A 10,702-nucleotide genomic window follows, 5' to 3' on the forward strand; every position below is an offset into this window, starting at 1 on the left:
AAAAATAAAATACTGATAATCAGTAAATCAGTAAGTCCACAATTACTACAATTCTACAGTTGATGTCTCTTTCCTTTGACTTGTTATTTGTACAATATACGATGTATATGATGGCGTTTTTTCATCCCAAAGGCTCGACTATGATGTTTTCTAAGAGACATAATGTGCTACTAATGTGCTGTTTGTTCTGGCCCTGCACTCTTCCTCTGTTGTTTTCTGGATTGTACTCAGCTTCATGCCTTCGTCCACCCGGCCTCCGTTGACTCGTCCCGCCTGCCGTCTCTGGAGCTGAAGCTGGATTGGAACAGACCAAAGTACAGTCCAATCACGATGCCAGCTGCCTCTCAAAAGGCTCCTTCATCTGGCAGGTGGCGGCACTTCTTCTGAGGGGAAGCTGAGCTGGACCGGCAGAACTTTGGAGATGTGTTCCAGTGGTTGGTGGATGTGTGGAGATAGAGAGGGACCTTTGAATTGTTCACAAAGGAAAACAGGGAACCCATTAGTAGTTTTAGTTTAGGGTGCTACTGCGGTGTGTTTTTGGGTTTTAAGAGGTGAACAGGAAGAGGTTTTTTTTTCGTATTGATTATCTTTTACTTTGTTCCTGGTTGGAATGCCCATCAATGTCAACATGAAGTTCACTTTTAGTTCTGTTTATTTATTTTTATTTTACTAACACCCATTTGTTTTTAAGCCCCTCACATGTTGTTGTAAACTTACTTTTTCAAATAAATTCTTGTCTAACCCTCTGGAAACCAGCGTTTGGACTGTGTTTGTGTTGCTCCTCACCTACTGACAGCTGTGGACTAAAAGCTATACTGTGACGTTTTTAGAGCGACATGCTATACTATGATGTTTGTTGGGCGACACACTATACTATAGGCTTTTTTAATTGACATATTACTGTGACCTTTTTTTTGTTTTTGCTTTTTTGTTGTTTTTTTTTTTAGCAACGTAAGAATTCGAACAGTTTTAAAAGTTACTATACTTTTACTTGTGCAATGAAATTATTATTCTATGGCATTTTTTAGATGACATATTATACTCTGATGTTTTCTTGAATTACATACTATTTTGACAATATACTGCACTATGACATTTTTTGAACCACATATCATACATGACAATTTTAGGCAACATCCTATCATTTTGTGCTTTTTGAACCACATAATAATCTATGTTTTGTTTTTTTTTTCTTGCCAACATGCTGTACTATGAACTACAGGCCATACTATGTTATTCTTGAGTAAAGCATACTATACTTTGACGTTTTCTGAACTACATCCTATACTATGGCGTTATACACAGAGTGCTTTGGTTACATGTTGATTTATAATCTAGATTTTTTTCTGTTTTGTTTTTTGACGGGATTACCACAGACCTGACTGTGAACACCGTTGACACCCACCTGAGGGAGACGCTGTCTAAGATCTCAAGGCTGCTTGGTCGTGGTCTTTCTGGCACGTACTCTTCCAAGATGAGCCGGGAAGTTTAACACTGATGGAATGACACCAGGTCTAAGCTGACAAACGTCCACTTCCTCCTCAACCCATAGTCTCTGGGAAACCTACATGGAGTAAGAAAAGTAGACAGAGAAGTAAGTAAGTCTGTACACAACATATTAAAAAAAAATATCATGCTAATAAATTAAGTACAAAGAACTGAATTCACCAATATACTGGAGACCAGAGCTATTTAATTTAATAAGTATAACATTGTTTAGTAACATTTCAATTATTTGAGAGCAGTCCTAAAGAACTGCCTGTAATCCTAATCATAAAATGGGTTTGGAGGAAGAACATAGATGGTAATCTGGATATATATGAGTTAGGCTTTATAACTACTATTGGTAGTATTGGTGGTAGTAATAGTAATGCAATACTACAACTTGGAATACTATTACAAATGCTGATACTACTTCTACGACTCTAACAGCTGTTTATACTACTACTGCTGTTGTACTTTTAGTATTACTACTACTGCTTGTACAACTATACTACAGCTACTATTAATCGTCTGGTATTTGGTTGTCAAGCTGCTTGCTCGCCTTAGCGTTTTGCTAGTGGCTAACTAGTTAGCTCTCATAGACTGGAAGCTCTCAACAAGATTTCATAATGAAAAAAGAGCCAAGAACTATTCTTACCTATGAAAAGTCATTCCAAGTTTCCTTGTCTCAATCGTACGACGTAGTGTGTAACTGTATGCAGCACAGTGAGACGGCATACTTGTTGTTTCCGTTTTCACGCCGTCTACATCCATCACCTGAATGCACTGAAACTTTGCCCCCACTAGCTTAGCCTCGCTGTAGCACGCAGCTCAAAGGGGCGTGTCCTATCTACTCATTCATATCTATGAGAGCAACGGTGGCTGCACATAAGGACGCCTAACGTTGATTAGCTGTGTAAATACCATTATATACAGTCTATGGTAAATACGTATGTGAATCGCATCATTGGCTGCAGCAGCCAGTCACCGGTCACTCACTGACTCACATTGAAAAATAGCACAGAATGAATTGCTACATGTTTATTTTATTTTCAATTTAGGTTGGACTTTTTTGTGTATGTACGCGCAGTGCAGATTTTCTGTGCCAGAGACCGTCAGCAGTGCGCAATTGCGCACGTGCGCAGCTTAGAGGGAACAGTGACTGTGACGTATTTTCCACATTTTGGACGACATACTAAACTATGACGTTTTTGTCACATGTTGGACGACATACTAAACTATGACTTTTTTCCATATTTTTGATGACATACTAAACTATGACGTAATTTCCACATTTTGGATGACATAGCCGTTATTAACACAATAGTACATTAAGTCGACGGTACAAACTGCATTTTTTTTTTTTTTTACATGTAATAAATGCAGAAATGGCCATGTTACTTGTTAGAAATATTACATGTTTTCATTACCAGTACAACAGTATGTACATTTAACTGTGAAAACTCTTCTTTTCAAGAACTAAATGCAAGAATTACAGAATTGTTATACATATTTTGGCATTTTCCCATTAAAAACTGTGCCGGAGTCGGGAAATGCATTTTTTCAAGAGAACGAAATCTAAAAAAAAAAAAAAAACAGACCTTTCTACTGATTAACCTATTTACGGTGATTGGGTGTTTTATAAACTGCATTAAATTGTTTTAGAGTTTGTAGATTTTTACCATCATGGTTTGACAGTTTTTCGACATAAAATGTTCAGACATTTCTTACAGTGTATTTAAACATATAAAGGTTCTCTAATGTTAATGAGCTACACTTTTTAATGAGAACAGCTCTTTAGCTTATCTTATCGAAGTACTGATTTTAGTCGAACATTTACTTTCCTAAATTCTGTACATGCTTGGTGTCAGATCAGAAAATGCTTTATTTAAGAGGACATGGACAAACAACAGATTTTAGCTGTTTAATCTGGAGGAGGTTGTGTAAAGGAGGCTGTTGTGGTATTAGTTTTGGGTATTTCAAATTGATTAAGGAGTAAAAATAGCTGAAAATGACTGTTGTTCATTTATTAAATGAACTGTAAGTTGTCATTCTTGTGGCATTAGAAAATGTGCAGACATTAGCAGGACAGTAACTTTAAACAGCTTTGATCTGGATGTAGAGAGGAATCCGTAAGCATGTTGACTTACGTTTTTGAGATGAAATAATAAACAATAACCCCGAAGTACATGCAGGCTTTCATTAATTTGAATCTACAAAAGATGTATGATGAGATAATTACTAAATTTGCTGTTAAAAACTTACCATAAATAACACAAAAATAGCTCTTGATATCTTAAAAATCTTAGAAAGAACAGAGTGTTCATGAAATGGATTTATATTACACACATGTCCTGAAAATGGCCAACCCTCCTGCGGCTGTTTTGAGGTTTGCTTTGGAGGCCATCAGCTGTCAGTCTGCTTTCAAATCATCAGGTGCAGGACTTAGATTAGATCTTTTTGTTGACAGTGCTTTGTGCTGAGAAGGGATGTTCCAAATTTGCATGCAAGGAGGTATGTGAGCTGCTGATATGTCCTGACCTGATTTGAACATTTTGTCTGTGATCTCAGTCCTCCCCAGAGGGTTGAGAAATACATATTTTTCTTTGTAAAATGGGTGGTACTTGAGGTAAAATCTGTACCAGCATCACATTTTTTTTCACATGATAATTCTCTACCCTGCTTGCATGCAAATTACCTCTGTTGTGTCCAGACTGTAAAACTGATACAAGCTAACCTACATCTGGTTGTGACACAAAAGCAACGTGGCAGTTCATTATGTCGGGACTCTTTTAGACCTTCACGAATAATCTGACATTTGAATTTTAAATGCATCCCCCTAACCCTTCAACAGGCTAAACCACAGGGGCTCTGATGTGTGTGTAGTGTCATGTTGTGACAGCACATCTACATGTTTCAGGATGTAAACTTTTTTGAAAGCTAGAATGCGGCACTTTTATATATCTATAAATTAACATGTGTTACATCCAGAGCTTTACCTGATTAAGCCTATCAGCGCTGGGTAAATCTCTCTGTATAAAGCAATGTAAAATCTGTTTTCTTGTGGTGACATTCCTGCGCTGGTGTATCAGTGGTGATGTGTTTTATGTCAGCTGGCAATGACTGGTTATCTACCGCTGAAGACTGGAGCAACCTTGGCAATGGAGACAATGAAGGCGAGGAGTGTGGTGGAAAAACCAAGGAAGCATTGATGAAAAGGTTCTAGATAAAAAACAAACTTGGCATTTTGAGGAAACAATGCTATCTAAGAAAGAAAGTGATCGACAGTGAGATACACTGCCTGCCCAAAAGAAACGTCATCACCTAGGTTTAACTAAGCAAATAGGTAAGAGCCTTCCACTGGATAATTACTGCAGTGATGAAAACGACTTATTTAACTCTAGCTGACGCAGTGAGGAGCTTCTCATTTCTTCAGTGTTGTAAGACATATCCTGTGGTCATGGAAAGGATGTTAAACTGTCTCAGAAGGGTCAAATTATTGACGTGCATCAAGCGAAGAAAACAACTAAGGAGATTTCTGAAACTACTAAAATCGGGTTAAGAACCATCCTACAATTCTACAGTTTCATTTAGCAGACACCTTTATCCAACGTACATCTGAGAGTAGATTCAACACAAGCAAGGATCTAGTTGGGAGAAAACAACCTCGATAAGTGCCATAAAACAAGTTCAAGAGTCATAATAGGACCGCAGTGTCTACAGGCAGTAAACGAAATAGGATTTTTTAAATTATTTTTTTCATTTGCAGTCTGTCAAGTGCAGACGCAAATGCAGAAGCTTATTGAAATGATGTCACAGTGAATGAGTGCCGTACTCAAAGCTAAAAGCAGTCCAACAAAATATTAGAGTGTGCGACTTTTTTTTTGGTGGGACAGTGTAAATATCATAAAAATGCATCAAAATTTGTACAAAAAGTTCAACACTGCAGGTTTAAGAGCACTCTGAGACCTTAAATTGAGAAAATTTTACACTTATTGTATCTTAACTGTAAGCCTTTTTATTTAAACAACCACAACAGTAACTAAGCTTTAGAAGGTTCAGGACTTTTGCAACATCTTGCTGAGACTTTAGCTTAACATTACAACCGTTGGTACAACACCATTTTATGTAAAATGTTATAATTTGCTGACTACAACTGTTGTATTGGTAGTTACCACATAGTTAATATGATAGTTAACTACATTCTTTCACAAAGTTAAACCCAAACAACTCAGCAAAATCATGTAATATTTTATATTTTATATTTCTTAAATATTTGCACTATCCCCTATGCAGCTGTAACAATGCAAATTGAAAATGAACTCTTTTCCATCTTAAAGTCCTGTATCTCTGATCAGATGGAGTGAAAAATAAATTCAGGAGGAGGTCAGCATCACTTCCAGTTATACTTCAGATGTACAGTGGTTCTGTTATTTATATCTGACAGGCTGTGATCTGGGAGGCAGTACGTGTAATTATGTTAAAACATAAAATCTGAGTTATATTCAAAAGAAATGGGTTAAGCTTGAGGTTAAAATGTCAGACTGTCTCATATAAATGTCTTGTCAGATGGCCTGACATCAACAGCATTTTTTAATTTGTTACACCTAAACTATTTCTGTCACTTCTATGTGAAAAATTGAGTGACACATACAATAATGTGCGCTTCATCTGCTACTGATTATTAGGAGCGGGATTATTGACATGCTGAGAACAGCTGGAGGTGATAATTCTCCAGTCAGGTGTCATTAAATCTTTACAGAAGAAAAAGGAGCGACAAGATGTAGCGGTACAAGACTCAAACATAAATGTGATGGTGGATGATAGTTTTGTGTAAAAATGGGAGGAAGGTTCCAGTCTCCTCATGGCTCCACACATCGCTGATGTTTTTGTCTGCTGTCAGTTTTCATCTCCTCAGTGAAGCAGAAGCTTGAGTGACATTTAAGTCACATGCTTCATGTACGTTCTGATTAATTCACCAAGTCTGCTTCAACTGCTTCTTGTCTCATTTCGCGTTTTATTGATACACACCAGTCAAGCATTAAATCTATTGTGATGCTTATATTTTGATTTGAGGAACACTTGACCATGTTAACCATTTGTTTGCAGTATGCTGGAGAAGAGTTTTGAAGTCCATGGGATATATCTGCATACATTTTTATGAAAAGTAAAAAAAACTAATGATTTTTATGTTCATTATGATCATGTCTTTACAAATTCCATAATTATTTATTATGGAAACAATCACCTATTAATAAAAAATGACTGGATATCATTAAAATGTCAACTAAATAAATGTCCCAATTTAATAACAACCACCTTCTAATTAGCTAAACAATAATAAAATGAGCTGATTTAAAAATTGTTTTGATTGTGTTCTTTTTATTAAGTTGAGATAATCATGACAGATATTTTTTTGGCAATATATCAAGTTTTATATAGAAAAAAACAAATTGTATCTGTGTCTGATAAACCACTTTCATTACAAAAACACCTCTCAATGAAGTGTGTTAATTCCAGATCACATGACCTGCTCCACATGATGTCATTTCCTCCTGAAGAAAAGACTGACAAGACTCCAAGGCTTTCTGAGTTATTTAATATAAAGTAGTGTGTGAGTCAAGTGTGGATTTATGGCATGTCAACAGGTTTACTACAATATCTTTATAAATAACTTTCAATTTCAATTTTACTCAATTATAATATTTCGAAGAATCTTTCTGGGAAAATGCTATGAGGTGTTTGGTTATAGGCGGCTGTGTTGACTGTAGGCCTGTAAACAGCAAAAATGTCAACTATGTACAAAAAGTATTATATATTGACCCCTTAAAGAAAAGCCAAACGGAATGAAGATGAGTCAATCTAAATTTCTCAAAAGTAAATCTATGGGTTTGCCTGGGTGTGACTGCTGAGTTGTTTGTTTTGAATCCCAGAAAACAGAGACCTCTCAGCTCAGTTTGCAGTTTGCTCTGTTTTAATATAAGTACTATGGGAAAAAAAACTCCAACCTTACTTAAATAACAACCTTTCATCCTTTAAAAAATTCTATGTAATGAAGGAAAAATGTGGCAGAAAAGTTGGATATATAATGAAAAATAAGAGTTCTCCAACTTCTTCAATCCACTTTGTGACTTAAACTACAATATGTTTATTTTTACTGGCAATATGCACACATTCCAAATCTCCCACATTCATTTGAGAGGGAAAAATAGTAATTAATTTCAAAATCTAGGTTGAAAAAAAGCAAAACAAAAGAGAACAAAGCCAAGACGCGTACCCGCAGTGTTTCATTAGGGAACTGCAAACATGCTGTTGCTCACACAAACACAACAACAGCCTAACAAGATAGCACAGGAGGGTTTAACAAGCAGGTTACTTCCTCGCCTCTCAGGCTGATAAAAATGTTTGTTTCCATGGCAACAAAGCATTGTTATTTTACAATCCACTCTTAACTGTCACCCCTTCAACTTTTTCCTCCGTCTCCCGTTTCTCTGTTCCTTCCATCACAGCATCACTCCGGCGTCTTTATCCTTTTATCTTGACCTGCATCTCCGGCTCTCTCCCTCCGTTTTCTCTCATCTCTCTGTCCTCTGTCTCTGTTCCTCTTTCGCCATGTTTCTTTCTCGTCTTCTCTTCTCCTCCACCCATCTCAGCTTCCTTCATTATAAAAAGCTAAGAGGATTTGGTGGTGTGTATGTGTGTGTGTGCATATATATGTGTGTGTGTCCCCAGACCCAATTAACCCCATGAATCTCTTCTCTCTGCTGAGTTGTTGCACAAAATGAGAGACATTTTTGAATCACTCGCTTTAGGTGTGACGTTTTCACAATTTGCAAATGGAGGCTAAACTGTCTCATGTGTAATAAATGCCTGTTCCTCACATGAAGGTCACCGAAAATCTTACCTAAAATAGATCCGAAAGTGGCTCCGAAATCAGAGGTGGGTCGGGTTTACCACCGATCCACCATGTAAACTGTCTCTTCCTCGCATGACAGACATCATGTTGACACAGCTGAGACCTGGACTAAAATAGATCCGCATGTGGCTTCAAATTTAGAGGTGGATCGGTTTGCAAATATCACAGTTATAGAAATCTTTTCATCCCAAGTACATCACAAACTATAAAAACCGGCGTCGCTTTTCTTGCTGCCTCTCTAATTTTAGCTGATTTTCAGTGACGTCGACTACAACTGACTGAACTTTGGGAGGAACACACTTTGAAGGTGTCTTAATTTTCACAGTAGGAAGAGTAAATGGATCACGGTGCTCCTGCTGGTTTGCGCACAAACATGTTTTAGGAATTTAAAACTGTGTTTAATTCTGTGCATTGCACCAGAACAACTGTTGTTAAAGAGATAATGGAAAAACACATTCAATAAGAATTCAAAAAGACATTATATTCAGTATATACATATTGGTTGCCCTCTTTCCACAGTGCATCTTGCTGTCCCTTTGTTGCTATGAAAGTAAAATCAATCTTAAGCTCTTAGGTTGTCATTTAAAATCTGGCCCTTGCTGAAGTTGCTTATATCTTTAGGCTTCCCATTTTTCAACTTCAAGAACTGAACATTCACCAGCTGCCTAATATAAAGCATCTGCTGACAGACGCCATTGTAATGAGGTGATTAATGTTGTTCACTTCACCTGCCAGTTCAAGGTGTTGATTAGTGAATATCTCAAAATCGAGACGTCTTCTTTTCTTCCTGAGCTCTAAATTAAACCACCAGAGGTTAAAATGAATCAGATTTTGTGTTGACATTCAGCACTGTCACTTTCTCAGCATACAGTTTTTTACAGCATCTTTAGTAGTCAAACCCTCCCTACTTTGGAAAACAAAACTTTTCTGTGACCTCATATGTAGGCCGCATACATCTTAAACCTACATCTTAGCAACCTGATTATAACTCTCAGACACCATGAGCTGACTTCCAATGACAATTTAAGAGCACAGACCTGCGAGAAGTGAACTATTTTTGGACAAATACCCTTCAAGTATCATCTGTAACGTGTGGTCAGATAGTTTTAAGCACCCAGGAAGAGTGCTGGGCAGAGTAACGGCAATAGTTGGCATTGCAGCTCAAATGACCCCCAAAAAAGTTGAATATGATACCTGAACATGTTTTTGTCAACAACATATATATTCTAAAAGGAAAGCAAAGCAAAACTGGTTTGCTAAATGCATCTGTTGAGAAACTTTGATTGGAAAGAGTGCATCTTATTCCCTTGTCCTTGTTAATATATGATGATGTAAAATACGCTCAACCAGGGGTGGCAAACAGGCGGCCCGTGGGCTAAAACAGGCCCGCCAGAGGGTCCAATCCGGCCCATGGGACGACTTTGTAAAGTATGAAAATTACAGAGAAGACATTCACTGCAAATTTGTAAAACTGCAAATTGTAAATAATTTCTAGACCTAAATATGTCATTTTGATCACAAAGTTAAATACTAGACTGTTCATCGTTCTTCTGTCATTTTGTCTCATTTTTGTAATATTTTGTCTTGTTTTTGCTGGGGTTTTTTTTGTCTGACTTTAGTTGTTTCTCATGTTTTTGTCGTTTTGTGTTTCCTTTTTGTCTCTAGTATTTGTCTACTTTGTTGTTTTGTTCCTTTTTTGTCTCATTTGTGTCCATTTTTTGTTGCTTTCTAACTTTTTTGTCTAATTTTTTCTCTTTTTTGCTTTGTTTTGTGTTATTTGTTTCATTTTTGTAATTTTTTGTGTCATTCTTGTCATTTTGTGTCTCATTTTTCTAATATTTGTCTCATGTTTTTGTTGTTTTCTTGTTTTTGTCATTTTGTTTTTCCTTTTTGTCTCGCTTATGTTTTTTGCCTTATTTTTGTCATTTAGTGTTTTGCTTTATTCGTTGTTTTGTGTGTTGTTTTTTTCATTTCATATTTTCTTTTTGTTTCTCTTGTGTTTTTTTTTCTCTATTTTGTCTTTTTGGTCATTTTTTGTCTTCTTTGTGTCCATTGCTTTTGTAACTTTTTTGTCAATTTTTTTTTTGTCTCTTTTTTGTCTCGTGTGGTTTGTCTAATTTTTGTCATTTTGTGTCTCATTTTTGTAATATTTTTTCCTGTTTTTGTCGTTTTTTGTCTTTTGGTCTGACTTTTGCTGTTTTGATCTTAAAGTAAAATACTATATCATTCAGTTCCAGATGAAATTGAACATATTTTTCTCAAGAAATTTCAGGATGTTCATAAGTTTTGTACAAAGTGAGTTCC

The 10,702-nt window shown here is 36.4% G+C and overlaps 1 long non-coding RNA gene across 1 annotated transcript; it reads right to left on the bottom strand.

Moving 5' to 3' along the window:
- Positions 1-225: 225 nt before the first annotated feature.
- LOC129350717 (uncharacterized) lies at positions 226-2,589 on the bottom strand. Its single transcript, XR_008604201.1, has 2 exons — positions 1,406-2,589; positions 226-464 (listed from the first exon to the last, which is right to left on the bottom strand). It is a non-coding gene; the product is annotated as an uncharacterized LOC129350717 (long non-coding RNA).
- Positions 2,590-10,702: the final 8,113 nt, after the last annotated feature.

This window comes from Amphiprion ocellaris, chromosome 15 (assembly GCF_022539595.1).
Source record: "Amphiprion ocellaris isolate individual 3 ecotype Okinawa chromosome 15, ASM2253959v1, whole genome shotgun sequence".
Taxonomy (NCBI): Eukaryota; Metazoa; Chordata; class Actinopteri; family Pomacentridae; genus Amphiprion; species Amphiprion ocellaris.